A 17,522-nucleotide genomic window follows, 5' to 3' on the forward strand; every position below is an offset into this window, starting at 1 on the left:
AAATCAAATATCATAGTACCTCCCAATTAAGAAAAGCAACTATTCAAGTGTTGTGTTTTGAGGTTGTAGTTTTGGGCAGCACCTCTCCAGGGACAAGGATATGGAGGCATCTAAGACAAGCTCTCTGGCGACATGAAGTTTGCCCTCCAGTGCAAGAGTAAGATAGTAAACAGCAATGAGTGAGCGAAAGAAGTAAACCCATGCCTTCTAGCTCAGGATCATCAACATTTTGGGGGAAGATACTGGGTGTGTAGTGCAGCTTTTCAGACTGAGTGTCAGGGCTGAGGCTGTCCAGTGAAAGTCAGCTGCTGAGAAGTGCTAGTGAAGAGCTTGGGTGAGTGAGAATGGGTCCTGGGGCCGGATGGCTTTGGGTTTGGTGAGGAGGGTGATCAAGTCTGAGACTTCAGGGAAGTGACAGGTGGAAATAGGAATGGATATTTAAGAGGAGAACATCCTGCTGGAGGCCACGGAGAGTGGAACACCCTGAGGCTGAGGGCCCTGGGGTGTCGGGGACAGAGAAGGAAGAGCCATCATGGATGGACCCTCTCGGAGAGCCTGGCAGGCTGCTGTGGGCCCCACTGAGCCCCGTTGTCTGTCTGGCAAACCACCAGCTTTCAGTGGACAGCCTGGTGTATACACTCTCAAGGGCTTTCAAAAGAAAAAAAAAAAGGCTGCTAAGAGTGTGCCTTTGTTTTTTTTCTGTCCAAATCTTTTTTTTTATATTCAATTGATTTTTATTGAGCACATCCAATACACAGGACACCATATTAAGTACAACAAAGTATACAAAGATGAATGTGACAGGTCCTCTACCATTAATAAGTATAACATTATCTAGAACTGAATTTGAACTAATATGTAACTGGTAGTGAAATATTTGGACTACCTAAAACAAGGATGAACGGTTTTGTGACAAAAGTTTATATTCTTGTATTATGTAAAGATGACTCTGAAGTGAACAGATTTTTGCCTCAGAAATTATATCAGTTATCTATTGTGATGTAACAAATTATCCTAAAACGTAGCAGCATACTACAACAAACATTTCGTACCTCACACATTTTCCGAGCATCAGGAATCCAGGAGTGGTTTAGCTGGGATTTTTGGCTCAGGTCTCTCATGAGGTTGTACTCAAGCTCTTTGCAGGGTTGCAGTCATTGAAGGCTTGACGGGGGCTGGCCGATGGCGTGCTCCCACAGCTGTGGGCTGTGGACAGGGTGCCTCAGTTCCTTGTTGGCTTTTGGGCTTTTGGAAGAAGGTCTCAGTTCCTGTTATAAAGGCCTTTCCCTAGGGCTACTCTGGATGTGGCAGCTGGCTCCCCCCAGAGCCAGCGATCCAAGAGAACAAGCAAGGAGGACACCGCAGTGCCTTTTATGACCTAGTCTCCAAAGCCACGCCCTGGCACTTCTGCTTTCCTCTGTTCCTTAGAAGTGAGTTACTAAGTCCAGCCCATATCTTGAGAGGAGGCGTATCAAAGACTTCACACATATATCTTAAAACTACCACGGTAGTGATGTTAACATCTCACTTGCATAATTTATTTGAATTTTTTTTGCATCTAGTAAAACTCTGTGCTTGCATATACTTGCTACTTTTTTGTTGGCAACCTTTTAATCATAAATTTTCTATTTCCTGTTTACTTCGAAGACATTTCAATATGATAGCCTTTTCTGTACTGAATTTTGTTATTGTTCTCTGAATCTCTCTTTTCTCTTCTTTGTCTAATCTTTGAAGGATGGATTCCAGGAGAGAAAAATGAAAGTTAATATACTGAGCCACATCACTGCTAATTTCTTCTGCATCTTTATCCATGAGGAAAATGAGAGCATTCTTTTTGGATGGTGCTTGTAGACGTCTATGCAGTAGCGGAATGTCTGTTTTCTTTAGCCGTCTCTGCTCTCCTGTCGCAAAAATAATGTAAAGTGCAAAATCCCGGGCACTATTTTCAATCTTAAATTTTTGGAGAATTTGCTTTATTACTTCTTCAGTTCTCATATCACTGTTTATTCTGACCTTAGTTTCTGATCCAATGGCTGGAGTGAAAATTGATGTTTCATGGTTATAAAAGTGTCCATTCATAGAGGCCCTATGCTTCTGTCTGTCCTTTCTGTCCATCATCAGAGGCTTCATCCTTTTTCTCACCAGGGTTGCTCCACTCTTGGTTCTATAGAGCAATGGGGATTCAGGTTCTTCATCTGCATGAAGCTTCAGAGTGCTACTGTGATAAGATAAATAATCTTCCTGGGAATCTGTTGGTCCAGACACTGGAATCTGAGTCCTGTCCAAATCACTAATACAGTAAAGATCATGAAATTCTCCCCAGCGTGTCGTTCCCCTTTTGGAAAAGACATCTGGTGACTTCAGCACAGTGAAAGAAGGGATTTGCTTCTCATCTTGTGTTTTCAGTTGTATAGGCTGCTTTACTCCCCAGAAAATGTCCAGCATTACTTACTTCAGCCATTAGTTTACCATCGTCAGTCTGTCCATATAAGATATGCAGATTTTTCTGGTTCCTATAAAAGATGTTACAGGTCTTCAATAAAGAATGAAGCTGTTTCCTGGTAACACATGTCCTCTCATCGATGTGGATCCAAGAAGAGGAGAGGTGAGCCGTCATAGTCATTTTCTCCCCCTTTCTGAGATCATCTGAGGCTCCCCTTAGCTGTTGAGCTGAACCTGCTCCGGAGAGCTTGTTCCCCTGCTCAGTTCCAAACTCTGATCATCGTTGGAGAGTCAGTGCTTGCTCACCTGTCCCGGAGGTGGAGCTGGGGTCGGAGACAAGCGCGGGAGGAGGGCCGCACACGCTCCTGCCCGGGCAGGGCTCCCTCTGCGCCTTGTTCAAATCTTTTAAAAGGCTCTTTCATGGTATTGAAGGTGAAGATGCTGAAGAGGCACCACTGACAGTACAAATAAGGACCTGATAAGTCTTTAGGTTTATACCTTTTAAGATGCCCCACCCTCCTTCATTCTTTCTTTCTTGCAGGGTTTTGTTTTGGTTTTCCTCCCGTCACTTGGAAGAGCCCCACTTGACTGGTGTCTCCTTTGGCTCGGACCACACCTGCTTGCGCTGACCTTGGCAAGTCTGGCTCTTTAATTGCCACACAGGCTTACCTGCTCCCTGTAACAACCACGTGTTTGGTCTCATTACCGCAGCCTTACCAGAGACGGGGAAGAGACTGTCTCCCATCCCATAGCATCCTATCCACGAGCAGGGAGGGGTGGCTGTCAGCAAAACTGTCCAGAAGTTGTGCTGCAAGTTCTCTTCTTTCCTCCTTACTCAATTCGTCTCTCCCCACCCCCTCCATGGACTTTATCTGATGGTGTCTGCCCCTTCCACCGAATACCTTGGCGTTGGCAGAGACTCATACTTGTTTAGTTCCTGGCAAAGTCTAGGCCGAGAGAGCATAAAAGTACGTGGTGGTTAGGCCTGTCTGAGGCAAACTAAGAAACTTAGAGTAAAAGATTTGGATTGAATGTGAAACAGCTGTGAGAAGAGGTCCTGATAAGCCCCCCTCTTTTCTCCTGATCAATCTCAGTGCAGTTGAGACCTACTTTGAACTCACTCTGAAATAGTCACACTGGAATATCCTAAGAAGTGCGTATTTCCAAGGCCGTGTGAAGTCCATTTCTTATCTTTTAGAGAGTCTCAATGTTTAGCAGAACTTTAGGCGTACTCTTGGCACACACCAAGTCTCTTATTATGGGCTGAGCTGTTGTGCCAGAGCTGGAGCTGGGCAGATGGCACGTCCCTCGTTGCCACGGCTGATGGAGCAGGTCCGGTGCATGTTTACTTTAGGGGGAATGGCGAGGCTCGTCCTGCCTCTCACAGGGTGGGCTTACACGGCAGCTTCCCTCTCAGGCACACCTGTGTCCAGTTGGGAGCAGGACAGGTCTCGGGAAGGTGGCAGCGATCCTGAAGTGTCTTTGTGCTGGTCCTCCCCTTGTTTACTATGCTTAGCTACCAGCTTGCAGTATTTTCAAGGTTGCAGAGAAGAGTCATTGCACGACAATGAGATTTCTGGCAACGGGAAACAGAGCTTTCTTTATAAATGCTTCACTCCTGATCTCTCCCTGGTAGAGTGGGTGTGTGTGTTATGTGTGTGCAATGGAAGGGTATTTCTGCACTAGCGGGTCATCTAGTTTTCACTACCATGGACTCATTTTCTTTTTTGTTTCCATGTGGAGTCCTTGTTTGGAAAGGTTTACCAAACAAAAGGACCCCCTTGCATTTATTAATGAATTTAAAAAATTACAACACAATTGACACTCATCGTCCAAATTCAAGGCATATAAAGGTTGAGAGTAGAAAGCGAAAGAGCCTGTTTATCTGTCGCTGTTTTCTTCCCCTTCCTGGAAATTACTGCTGTTACCAGTTCAGGTTACTTCTCTCCACTTCCTTTTCTATTAAAGCAATTTTGCACTTTTCTATTAACGTGTTGAGTACATAGAGAATATGCATATTGCTATCCATGTAATACATATCTCTATCCATATCTTCTTAACCTGGGTGAGAGCATAAGTCATGTAGTATCCATGTAGTAAGTGCTGTTCTGTGACCAGCTTATTTTATTCTATATTTTTCTGTATTTTTTTCTATAACATTTCTTGAAGTGATGCCTGGCCTGGCCTATTTATAGTTACATAGTGTTCTGTTGTATGAATAAGCTATAGTTTAGTTAGTTATTCCTTTATGGTTGAGCATCTAGTTTCCAGCTCCCACCCCTTTTGATACCATAACTACAGTACTGTAAGAAGCATAAACATCTTGGCACATATACCTTTATGACATTAAGTAATCATTATGTTTTTTGACACTTTTTTATTAACCAAAGACACAGGCAACTCTCAATCAGTCTTTCTGATCAAGATGAGATCATGAATACTATTGCATTGAGCTGAAGTAATTTTGGTCAAAAACTTAGGAATGTGATTATTTAGTTAGCCTGTTCTGCCTAATCTAGTAGACATATATGATATCTGTTAGACTCTTTGAAATGCTAAAAATAGTCTCTAGACCTTCCCCTGACCCCATGCCACCCCATTATATGACTGCCTTTGAGAACAGAAAAGATCTTACCCTGTTTGTGAGTATATTCTACCCATTGGTGTAACTCACAGGGAAATAAAAAATTCGATAAAAAGCATAAACAATTTGACTGACTTTCTTAATAAAAGTGTCTAATTTGCCTGACTGAATTGATTTATTTGATGAGCTTAATCAGCTTTTTTTGGTACTTTGTAATTACTGACTATATGGACTTAGCCACATATACCAAATATACTACTAATTTTATTATTTTCAATCATAAATATCATGATAACCTAGTAATTTTTATCTTTTGGAACTTTTATAGAAGTGCTTCATAAATTATAATTTTATTGGAAACAATAATCCTGACCTAGAGGAAATAACACTATAATTTGAATCCTAAAGACAGACCTGGGTTTGCATTCTGTTTACACCATGATTAGTTGTATGGTCTTGGGAATGTCTCTTGATATCTTCGAATCTCAGATCCCTCGCGTGTAAAAAATGGGTAATAATGATACTGACTTTAACTAGAAGGGTTGTGAGGATTAAATAAAATGGTGTCTTTAAAAATACCTAGTTTAGGGCTTCCCTGGTGGCGCAGTGGTTGAGAGTGCGCCTGCCGATGCAGGCGACACGGGTTCGTGCCCCGGTCCGGGAAGATCCCACATGCCGCGGAGCGGCTGGGCCCGTGAGCCATGGCCGCTGAGCCTGCGCGTCCGGAGGCTGTGCTCTGCAACGGGAGAGGCCACAACAGTGAGAGGCCCGCATACCGCAAAAAAAAAAAACCACCCAAAAAACCTAGTTTATTGCTTGACATATTAGAGGCTTATTGTTATTATTAAGCTATTATTATTATTAGCTGATAAACGGACCACGTGTTTATATATTTGGAAAATATATGACTGGGCTTCCCTGGTGGCACAGTGGTTAAGAACCTGCCTGCCAATGCAGGGGACACGGGTTCGAGCCCTAGTCCGGGAAGATCCCACATGCTGCAGAGCAACTAAGCCCGTGCGCCACAACTACTTAGCCTGCTCTCTAGAGCCCGTGAGCCACAACTACTCAGCCTGAGTGCCACAACTACTGAAGCCCGTACCCCTAGAGCCCGTGTCCCACAACAAGAGAAGACACCGCAATGAGAAGCCCGCGCACTGCAACAAAGAGTAGCCCCCGGGCTTCCCTGGTGGCGCAGTGGTTGGGAGTCCGCCTGCCGATGCTGGCGACACGGGTTCGTGCCCTGGTCCAGGAGGATCCCACATGTCGCGGAGCGGCTGGGCCCGTGAGCTACGGCCGATGAGCCTGCGCGTCCGGAGTCTGTGCTCCGCAACGGGAGAGGTCACAACAGTAAGAGGCCCGCGTACCGCAAAAAAAAAAAAAAAAAAAAAGAGTAGCCCCTTCTCGCCGCAACTAGAGAAAGCCCGTGCACAGCAACGAAGACCCAATGCAGCAAAAAATAAATAATAAATAAATAAATAAAAATTTAAAAACTTAAAAAAAAAGATATGACTGAAACCAGAAGATGCCTCATTTGGCATAATAAGTCTTGCTATGAGAATTTAAAACTGTCTTTACAGTGTCCCTGAGAGAATGAAGTGGTTATTATAATAGTCACTTTATCCATTGGAAAACTGAGATACTGTGAGATTAAGCAAGCTCCCGTGGTGACACAGAGTGTCATTCCAGAGGGCTGACCTCAATACTTGGCCATTAGACCCACTGCTTTTTAAAGGATGGTGCCCCTTGGAACCGCCTTTAAAATACCGGAGTTGGGAGATGAGATTTGTGGCCATGAGACGACAGGAGACAATCACTCTATAGAGACAGTCCCCTAGGTGACCATGGTTTGGCCCGCAGTGCATCTGAATCTTTGAAATCCCTGGCTGTGCTTTAACTAGGGAGGGGCTAATGTATTTTGGAATTCTTTTAAGAAGAGTATGATTTTTCTTTTTCAGGTGGAATCTTTTTAATCTGCCTTTTTGATCTTTCACATTGCATCTTGCAAACATCTCTTAAATGATTCAGATCAGACAATATATGTTTTACTTCTAAAAAATAGGTTTTTTAAAGTTTAATTAAGTTTGTGAGCCAGCAGTGGTCAAGGAACTAAAGACACACACACACACACACACACACACACACACACGCACACACAGATGTTTGTCTATTCCTCAAGCCTCAAGTCTAGCCCAATGTTTTACAAATTACAAGTGTTAAAGGGATATTTATTAAGAATTAGGCTCGCAGAAGGACAACACTTGGACCAAGGCTTTATGCTGGCAAACATCCTGGGACTCAATTTCTTTCAGGCATGGTGGGATTTGGCTCCCTGGGTTCTGAGTTTTGGAATGAGTGTGGGGTGAGTGTAGAGGAGGGAAGAACAGCTCAAATTCTGTGGATCAGCCTTGGGCAGACAAACAATTGTAGACACACCATTTCTCTGCAAAAATTGTTTCTTTCTCATTTTGGATTCTGAATCACATCTCATTGGCTAAAGGTTTCTTATCAACCTCAGTGCTCCACATTAGAAATTCACAAGTATAAGACCTTAAAGAGATGTTCCTCTAAACTGCTTTTCCATATTAAGTGGGGCCCAAGAGGACCATTCCTGTGTAAAACATGTTGGTTTCTAGGGTCCCTAATGAGTATGCTTCAAGGAGACAGAGGACAGCCGCCCCTCACAGTAAAAATGGAAGGTCAGAAATGTTTTTTTAAATTAATTTTTATTGGAGTATAGTTGTTAACTAGCACTCTGCTGTTTGGCTTGACCGCACATGGGGGTATTTTTAGGACCAGAACAAATATGTCACCCTTCCTTGTAGGGTAGATTGTATCTTTTTCTTTTTCTTATTGGAGGAATAGATAAAGAAGACGTGGTACCTATATACAATGGAATATTACTCAGCCACAAAAAAGAACAAAATAATGTCATTTGCAGCAACATGGATGGACCTAGAGATTTTCATACTGAGTGAAGTAAGTCAGACAGAGAAAGACAACTATCTTATGATATCACTTATATGTGGAATCTAAAGAAAAGAGGGGGGGACAATTGAACTTATCTACAAAACAGAAATAGAGTTACAGATGTAGAAAACAAACTTAGGGTAGATTGTATCTTAAGAAAAATCCATAATTATTACTTTAAACTTAAGGCAGGAAATATTTCCAAAACTAGTCAGTAAACAGAACATTATAATCCAGCTGTTGTTGTATTTGTATAGTTTAAAGAAATGTTGGTCATATATTACTTAAAATTTTAGGGAGTTGGGCACCACCCAAATGCAGAACAGATTAATTTCATGGTTTCTATATGCATTTGCACAAATTAAAATATAATCCCTCACTTGGTTTTTTGAACCTCTTTCTTCAATTCGTTCTATATGCTGAGCCAGTCAGACAGCTGTTTTCAGAAACAGTCCAGTTTCTTCTATATGTTGTTATTGTACAGTTGAATTCCTTTATGTGTGTATGTCAATGTCACAAGACTAATGCCTGAATTGTAAGTTAACCATGCTGTATCAGTTTGCCCCAGTGACAAGTCCTGTATATCCAATTTTGCAAAATCGTTAGAAAATTTTCTGTAGAATTCTTCTAAGAGTGAACATAAACTTCTCATGGGCAGTGGGAGATTTCTCATCCAAACATCGAAGAAATGATTCTTAACTTTAATCTTTTTAAAAGGAAAGCCAATTCTTGGTGAGAATATTTTAATCTTATATTTTAACAAACTTTGAAGAATTTATTGATCTCAGAAAGCTTTCTAACAGCTAAATAATGAACCAAAGAAATCAACTCCAGTGGCCTCAACTTACAGTGAGGAAATCAAAAGTTGGGAGGTTAGGTGAAAATGAACTTAGTCATCAGTTACACCCCGGTCTCCTGCATCTAAGACTAGTTACTTCTCGCTGTCCTTGCTGTTTCCTCTAATAATGGCATTTAACAGATGGACATGTATGTTCTTTAGTAATTCTTAAAGGGGAACAATTAGTGAACTATGTTTTGTTTAGATATTTTCCCTGCTTCACTTTCTCTATATAACTTCTTTTTTGTTCACAGATGTATTAAAATATTCTTTAAGAAGTGTAATCACTTTATGAAACTGGATTTTCACGCATATGACAAAGATTAGTTGTGCATCCAGTTTGTGTTTGGGTTCATGATAGGCGTTACCAAGAGATGGAAAAATGAGTCAGTCTCCTATATGGAACTCCAAACATTCAGAAAAAAATAATTGATGTCTATATATAAAATATTTTCACAGACATGATCTCCTTTATCTGCCAATGTTATAGAAAATCTTTTATGGTTATGGGAGGGTTTATGATGATATTATTATTTTTTAAATTTAAGTATATTTGATTTCTAATATATTAGTTTCAGGTATATATCAGAGTGATTCAATATTTTTTAGGTTATGCTCCATTTAAAGTTATTACAGAATAATGGCTATATTTCCCCATGCTGTTCAATATCTCCTTGTTGCTTATCTATTTTATACATAGTCGTTTGCATCTCTTAATTCCATACCCATATCTTGCCCCTCCCCCTTCCTTCTTCCCACTGGTAACAACTAGTTTGTTTTCTATATGTGATGATTTATTTAACCAATTTTTCTGTCATGTTTCTACCTGTTGGGAGAGAGAGTAGAAATTTTTAGAGGGGCTGGTTGACAAATCATTCATTCATTCATGAATAAGCAAATACATTTGAGTGCTCTGTTCCTGATACTGTGCTAGAAACTGGGAAAACAGCTGGTATCCGATAGATATGATACTGCTCTCAGGAACTCCAAGCTGGTGGGAAAGTAAATAGTTTCACAAATACATATATAATTGTAAAGTATGATAAATGCTATGAAGGAAAAGGATGGAATGCCATGAGAGAGTATTACAAGGAGACTCGATTTAGATTGGGGAATTAAAAGAGGCTTCTCCAAGAAGTAAACTTCCAGCTGAGACCTGAGGATGTGCAGTGGTTAGGCAAGGAGTGGGGAAGGGACCACTTGTGAAGTAGATGCAGAAAACAGGACAGCCTGCTTCAGGTACTGACAAGCATCATTTGTTCAGAGGCTGCGGGTGTGGGAGACAGGGGTAGAGCTGAGGCTAGCAGGTGATTACACAGCCTCATGGATGGGTTCTCAGCCACACAATGCTCCTTCACTTATATGCCAAGTCGTATGTCACTGGGAGAGAATCAAAAGTGTTAAGATGTGGGAGGGCTGACAATGGTTATTGTTGGTTTCTTCTCTCATCCTTTTGACACTGCTGTCTCCCTGTTGCCCTGGGTGTTCTCCAAGTCTGCAACTGGACCTTACAGATCTTGCTTCTGTCAATTACCTCTTTCTGTAGTTACCTGGACCACATCTATTTATACCTGATACATGACAGCTCTAAAGCTCAGGCTTGTGCTAAGTCAGGAACCTGGAAGCAATAGTGGGCTTCTGCTCTGAAATAAGATTAAGTAGCTATTTTCGTCTTATTTTAACAAGGACGACTAGAGTAGTGCAAATCACTCATCAGTAAGAGTATGAAGGCAGATAATAAATTGTACCTTGGTATCTTTCCTCTCTGACTCCCTCTCATCTCTCTCCTAACTCTCTTTCCTCTCCTCTCCCCCTCCCCCTTTCTCTTCCTTTCTTCCTTGAGAAAACATGGACAGGGAAACTCATAAAATATAAATATTCTGCGTAGTAATTATAAAGCAAATATTCACGCAATCTTCACTCAGAATGCGAGAGAATGTTACTAGCACTCCAAAGTCCCCAGCAGGTTCCTACCCTAAGTAGTATCCTCCCTCCCTGCCAGACATAACCACTACCCTATTGTGGTATCCTATTATGGGATTATGCTACCTCCATACCTATTATAGTATTTATTTCCTTGCTTATCTTTATAGTTTTACTACCTAATTATGCAGGCTTAAGGAATATAGTTTAATTTTGCCTGGTTTGCAGCTTTGTATAAATGGAATCACTTACAAGGCCTTCTGTTCAATCTGGCTTATTTTGATTAATTGTATATCATTAGAAACTTTTATTTGGAAACAATTTAAAATTTTTTAAAAATGGCAAAAATAAAATTGTGCCAAGAACTCCCATTTGCCTTTTGTCCAGATTTACCTACCGTTTACATTCTACCTCATTTGGTTTATTATTTATGTGTGCTCTTTCTCCTCATATATACATAATTTTTCTGAACCATTTGAGAGTAAGTTATATACATCATGGAACTTTATCCATAAACACTTTAGTGTATATTTCCTAAGAATAAGGTTATTCTCTTATGTCACCATAGTATAGTGATCAATATATAAATTTATATTGATACAGTACAATCTACTGCCTATAATGCAATTTTATTAAATAACCCTTTATAGCAATTTTCTCCTTTCAGTGAAGGTTTCTCTTTAGTATAGGACCCGGTTTAGGATCAATTATTGCATTTACTTGTCATGTCTTTAGTTTCCTCTAATCCTGGATAATTCCTCACCCTTTCTTCCTTTTTTTATATAATAATGACTTTTGTAATACATGCACTTCCCTACTCCTTTTAAAATAGAATGTTCCTCATTTTGTGTTTGTTTGGTTCAACATTATTGAAGATTTTTCCATGCTGTATTTTTTGCAGTTTTTTTCATTTTTATTGCTAAATCATGTGTGTAACATTTTAAACATATGGACGCAAATGTCACAGTTAATAATTATTTCACATGTTCTTATAACTTTTGTTAAAGAGAGAAATTAACTGAACTAGTATGATACTGAATTTTCCTTTTATGAGAAAATCCCAGCCAGTACGTCTACAGTGCTGTACCCAGTTTACCTGGTGGAAGCTACCTGATGCCGAAATGATGACCCAGAAGAAATAAACACTCTCTGAATAATCAGGATTGCCAACCCAAACCCACAAAATGATTGTAATCACAATCCTAAGACTTCAGCTTTAAATATTTGTTCTGAAAAGACACAAAATTATCAGTCACTGAAGACATTGAACTAGGATCAGGGGCTATTAGGATGTGCAGTTAATTGGAAAATGACTAGTGATGGATAAACCTCAGAAACTCTAATATTCAGGGATGCATATGTGAAACTTTTAAAAATACTTTTAATCAAATGGGCTCAAATCCTTTTGGTTAAACCCTTTTTCTTCAATTACTGGTTCTCTTTCTGCTCAAATGAACCAGAATTCATATGTTATTTGCCTTGCCTCCATCAAGATATTCTTTCTCATGTTTAAAAGTGATCATCTTTGTTGATACTTCACTTTGAAGTCAGTACAGGGTTGCAGTATGTGATGACTTTTATGATAATTACCTTACATTTGAGCCAAAAGAATTCCAAGAACTAATTTGGTTCCAGGAAGTGGTTTTAACTTTCATTCTTCCATGTTCAAAGTCTGTATTTATCTGTATCTTGCTTTTTTTTTTTAACATCTTTATTGGAGTATAATTGCTTTACAATGGTGTGTTAGTTTCTGCTTTATAACAAAGTGAATCAGCTATACATATACATATATCCCCATATCCCCTCCCTCTTGCGTCTCCCTCCCACCCTCCCTATCCCACCCCTCTAGGTGGTCACAAAGCACCGAGCTGATCTCCCTGTGCTATGCGGCTTCTTCCCACTAGCTATCTATTTTACATTTGGTAGTGTATATATGTCCATGTCACTCTCTCACTTCGTCCCAGCTTACCTGTCCCCCTCCCCATGTCTTCAAGTCCATTCTCTACGTCTGCGTCTTTATTCCTGTCCTGCCCCTAGGTTCTTCAGAACCCTTTTTTTTTTTTTTTTTTAGATTCCATATATATGTGTGTAACTTGCTTTTAAAAAGGTAGATGCTCTTACGTTTAATATGTATACTTCCAACTTCTCCAGAACCTTAGCTTTCTTTGTAATTCTTTTCAATTGATTCAGATATTGAGATCATAGACAATATTTCCTTCTTTCCAGATTAGATGCATCTCTTTAAGAAATTGATCACTGATGGTTGAAAACAAAGTCTGGCACTGTGCTAGGTAATTCTGGCCTGATCCTTCTAGCAAAGGTGTTTACTGGATTGAGACATAAATGGAAGGTTGAGAATTATTATAGCATTTTGGTCATAAATAAAAGATTTTGATTTAATGATATGTTAGAATTTTGATGAGGTTTAGAGATTCTAAATTTCTGGGGAGAAATAATAATATATGTAGCTTTTTGCAGTGGGGTGGAAGGAGAAGTAAAACATTGTTATTTGAAGATAGCAGTCTGGCAGGCAAAAGGGTTTCCATGTCCACAGATGACTCACATTGAGAATAATGAGAGGTAGGTTCGAACAATGAGGCTGTACGAAGGTATCGGATTTCAAGAAAGTAAATTTTGGAGAATTAAGAAATCTGGTGAATAAGGTGCCGTAAGAGGAAGTATAAAATTCACGAGCATGAAAGCAGCTGAAGAATCTTTTAAGACACCATAATTAAAGCTCAAAGAACCGCAGGCCTTCTGAAAAAAAGAATGTGGAACCTAACAAAGATAGTATGTGCCTAATACACTGGAGAAAGCAAGGAGAGCTGTGTGAAGATCTGAGAGAGAGAAACAAATCATTTCAGACCAATTGTCCTGTTTGCTAAACGGAAATGATAGGGGAGCTGGAGAGGTCTGCACAGAAGAGAAATGAATACAGAGTATTCTTTGAAGGTCTCGCTAAAAATAATGGACAGAAAGAATCAAAGTTTGTTATTTTTAGTCATTGATGATGGTTGGGAAAAAGGGTGGTAAAACAATTTTTAATCCAGAATGAAAAAGGAATTTAAAAAACCAAAAACAAAAACAGAAAGACATGCTTCAGAGAATAAAAGCCTGAAATAGCTGAAATGATTGATTTTAAAAAACAATCAGTTTAGCTCTTCAAAGGAGAAACTACACGGGCAACTGGGAACAATTAAATTGTAGTTTAATAAATAAATTATGAGCTTTCTAGATTTGGTTAGATGGATAATTCAAGTGCATAAGGCCGTGAAGTGGAGGATTTGGAGAAAAGTTCAGGAAGATTCCTTCAGTCCAGAGAAACAAATGTTTTCGGTCTAAAAGAGACCCAAGAGCAGAATCAGCATGGAGAAAGCCATTTGGCAGGAAGAAGGAAATGAAGCATTTTTCCCTTGTGATTGAATAAAATAAATGGCGGTTCTTGGGACTATATAGGCAAACAGGGAGACATGTCAGTGGAATATCAGACCAATTTTTTTTTCTTTATGATGAACTTAATTCCACTAAACATTTGTTTGTTCTCACCCCTGGTTAGATGCTACCCATCTCTAAGCTCTCTCTAATGCTGACCCCCAGAGATGTAATTATCAGAGGAGGAAGTGGGGAGCAAGTGATAGAATCTTTGAGGGCTGGAAGGAATCAAGTATTATTGAGACCAACACTCTCATTTACAGATGATGAAACAGACCTAGAAAAGAAGAGACCTACTAAAGATTAATAATTGGTGAGTGTCAATGATGGAATTATGTCCTTCATTATTTAATCTCCCTTTTTACATTGATCCCCTTCCTCACCATTTGGGGGAAATCTTTCCTTGTGGATAATCTGTCTGGGAGGAGACTGCTTCCCTCTTTCTCTGTGGCACTGCAGCCAAAGGAAGACAAATGACCTGGCCAATGACTCCCTTTTTCTGGGAACTTTGGCTCTGAGGGAGAGATGCAAAGATGTGGGAGGCTTGGAAGTCATCGTAACATCAATGGGACATTGTATGGACCTGACAGTTCTTGTTGCAAGACGTTTGTTGTGGCTCCACTTGCCAAGTCTTTAGATTTCTCTGTGTGTTGTTCACTTTCTAAGTTGGGTCTTCTGGCCTTTTGACGATTTCGCATCCTTAATGTCCTTTCAGTGATATTCTCTTTTGCTTACCATAGCCAGAGTCTTGTGACCATGAGCCATGTTTGGTACCCCAATACTAAGTAAGTTGAGGAAATAAGTTGGGGAAACACAAATGCCTCTCAGTTTATTTTGCTTCCTATGGCTTAATTATTTCCAACAGACATCAGCATCTGTCCCCCAGCACTATTTGGAGGTGATGATGTAATGAGCTGTGATGTAATGAGCAAAACTATGTGTACAGGAAAAGATTTTCTAGTGGACAAATGAACAACTCTTGTTTTGTTGCTCTTTGTTCATTGCTAACAAAAGAGAGGTATTTCCCTTTTTAGGTGTCAAGAAGATAGTCATGGTTTGTCAGATTGAAGGAATTCTCTTGCCCCAAGAGAGAACGCAACAATTTGGATTGTTCAAAGAAGAATGAAAGGATGAAAGAAGAGGGTGGGTTCTCTAAAGGTAAGCACTTGAGTCCTGCTTTAACACGATGCTTTGGAAAGTAGCAGCATCTTTGAAAAGGTCTCATAGATGCTGAGGGACAGAACACCCAGTGCTTTAGCCTTGGCAACCTCCAAAATGTCACTGCCGCTAAATTGGCCAGAGAGATGGATACAGTCCATGAGGTCTTCAGTCTCCCATGGACCATGAAAACTTGTGATACATCTTACACCTGAAGGTTGGAAAAAAAATTCATGCTCATTACCTGTTTCATAATACTAAGCATCCAAATAAAAAGCAATAGCTTCAGACAAATGGTCAAGGAATTTGTCTATAAGGTGTCAACCAATTGAATTTTGGGGGTCCAAAGTGAGTAGAATTTACCGTTACCATTTGATGTAGTGGGATGGAGCTGGTGTTGGCCCTGGCCCTTGTTGAGAAGACATAATGGTTTCTTTTTCTTTAGAGAACAGATGACGATGAGTAGGAACTGGGTGCAGAGCAAGGGCAGTGGCTGTTAGGGAAGTTTTCTTTCACGTGAGTATGTCAGAAGACCTTATTTTTTTGTATCATTTGGAATTTTTACATCTCATTCCTTCATACAAGTCATTCACTTCTTCATTTAATGCCCATAAATACTTACTGAGTAAGGCACAGTTGTAGTTTTAAGATTATTTTCTTATTGGGTCCTCACAACACAATGTGCAGTACAGCAGCCATTTTATCTTCATATTAAATCGACCAAGATAGATTGATAACAGTCACACGAGTTGTCAATTTTTATCAGCTAGCAAATGGCAGAGCTCGTCAAACCCAAATCTTCAGATGGCAGGTCCCAGTGTTTGCCAACCTCCCATCCCTGCCACCCTTGAAATTGTCACTCTGACTTAGTAACTGTGAGATTTCCAAAATCATACATAGCACAACATAGCTCTGTCCTTTGTGGCGCCATTGGTTTGTGTCTTAGCTTGTATTCCCTTAGAAGCTGTCCCTGCCTAAGATGAGGATTCAGTGTAAGTGGTTGGTTTGGGAGGTGAATGAAATACTAGGAGGGAAATGGGGAAGAGAGACAGGGAAGGGCAGCCAACAAAGTGTGGGTCACTAAGCTAGTTAGTTACTGACTTGGGCCTTTGGAGCTTAATCCCACTGGGGCATTTCTGAGAGTCACTGTAGATAGAACATATCCTTGAAATTTATCCTACCCTAGGAGTGAGGGAGCTGAGGTATTTTTATACCAACTCCTGTCTGTTCTTGTTGAGAACTGCTTCCAGGAAGGATTAATTCCTCTCACATCTGACCTGCCACATGAGTGGACAAAGTAGGCTTTGCTGCCCAGAGAAAGCAGGTTTGGGCTGTTGGGAATCAGGCCAAAATTCACTGAAGCAGAAAGGGCCTGGAGATATGGGACAAGTTTTTTTTTTTTTTTACATCTTTATTGGAGTATAATTGCTTTACAATGGTGTGTTAGCTTCTGCTTTATAACAAAGTGAATCAGTTATACATATACATATATCCCCATATCTATTCCCTCTTGCGCCTCCCTCCCTCCCACCCTCCCTATCCCACCCCTCCAGGCGGTCACAAAGCACCGAGCTGATCTCCCTGTGCTATGCGGCTGCTTTCCACTGACTATCTACCTTACGTTTGGTAGTGTATATATGTCTACCAACATATATGCCTCTCTCTCGTTTGTCACAGCTTACCCTTCCCCCTCCTCATATCCTCAAGTCTATTCTCTAGTAGGTCTTTGTCTTTATTCCTGTCTTATGCCTAGGTTCTTCATGACATTTTTTTTTCTTAAATTCCATATATATGTGTTAGCATACGGTATTTGTCTTTCTCTTTCTGACTTACTTCACTCTGTATGACAGACTCTAGGTCTATCCACCTCATTACAAATAGCTCAATTTCATTTCTTTTTATGGCTGAGTAATACTCCATTGTATATATGTGCCACATCTTCTTTATCCATTCATCTTGTGATGGACACTTAGGTTGTTTCCATCTCTGGGCTATTGTAAATAGAGCTGCAATGAACATTGGGGTACATGACTCTTTTTGAATTATGGTTTTCTCAGGGTATATGCCTGGTAGTGGGATTGCTGGGTCATATGGTAGTTCTATTTGTAGTTTTTTAAGGAACCTCCATACTGTTCTCCATAGTGGCTGTACCAATTCACATTCCCACCAGCAGTG

General features: G+C 40.2%; 2 pseudogenes; both read right to left on the bottom strand.

The window, feature by feature from the left end:
- Window positions 1-1,614: 1,614 nt before the first annotated feature.
- LOC115865714 (ras association domain-containing protein 6 pseudogene) lies at window positions 1,615-2,644 on the bottom strand (annotated as a pseudogene).
- Window positions 2,645-2,744: 100 nt separating this feature from the next.
- Window positions 2,745-17,522, bottom strand: part of LOC132597629 (ATP synthase subunit beta, mitochondrial pseudogene) — a 76,840-nt pseudogene continuing 62,062 nt past the window's right edge.

Source organism: Globicephala melas, chromosome 7 (genome assembly GCF_963455315.2).
Source record: "Globicephala melas chromosome 7, mGloMel1.2, whole genome shotgun sequence".
Lineage (NCBI taxonomy): Eukaryota > Metazoa > Chordata > Mammalia > Artiodactyla > Delphinidae > Globicephala > Globicephala melas.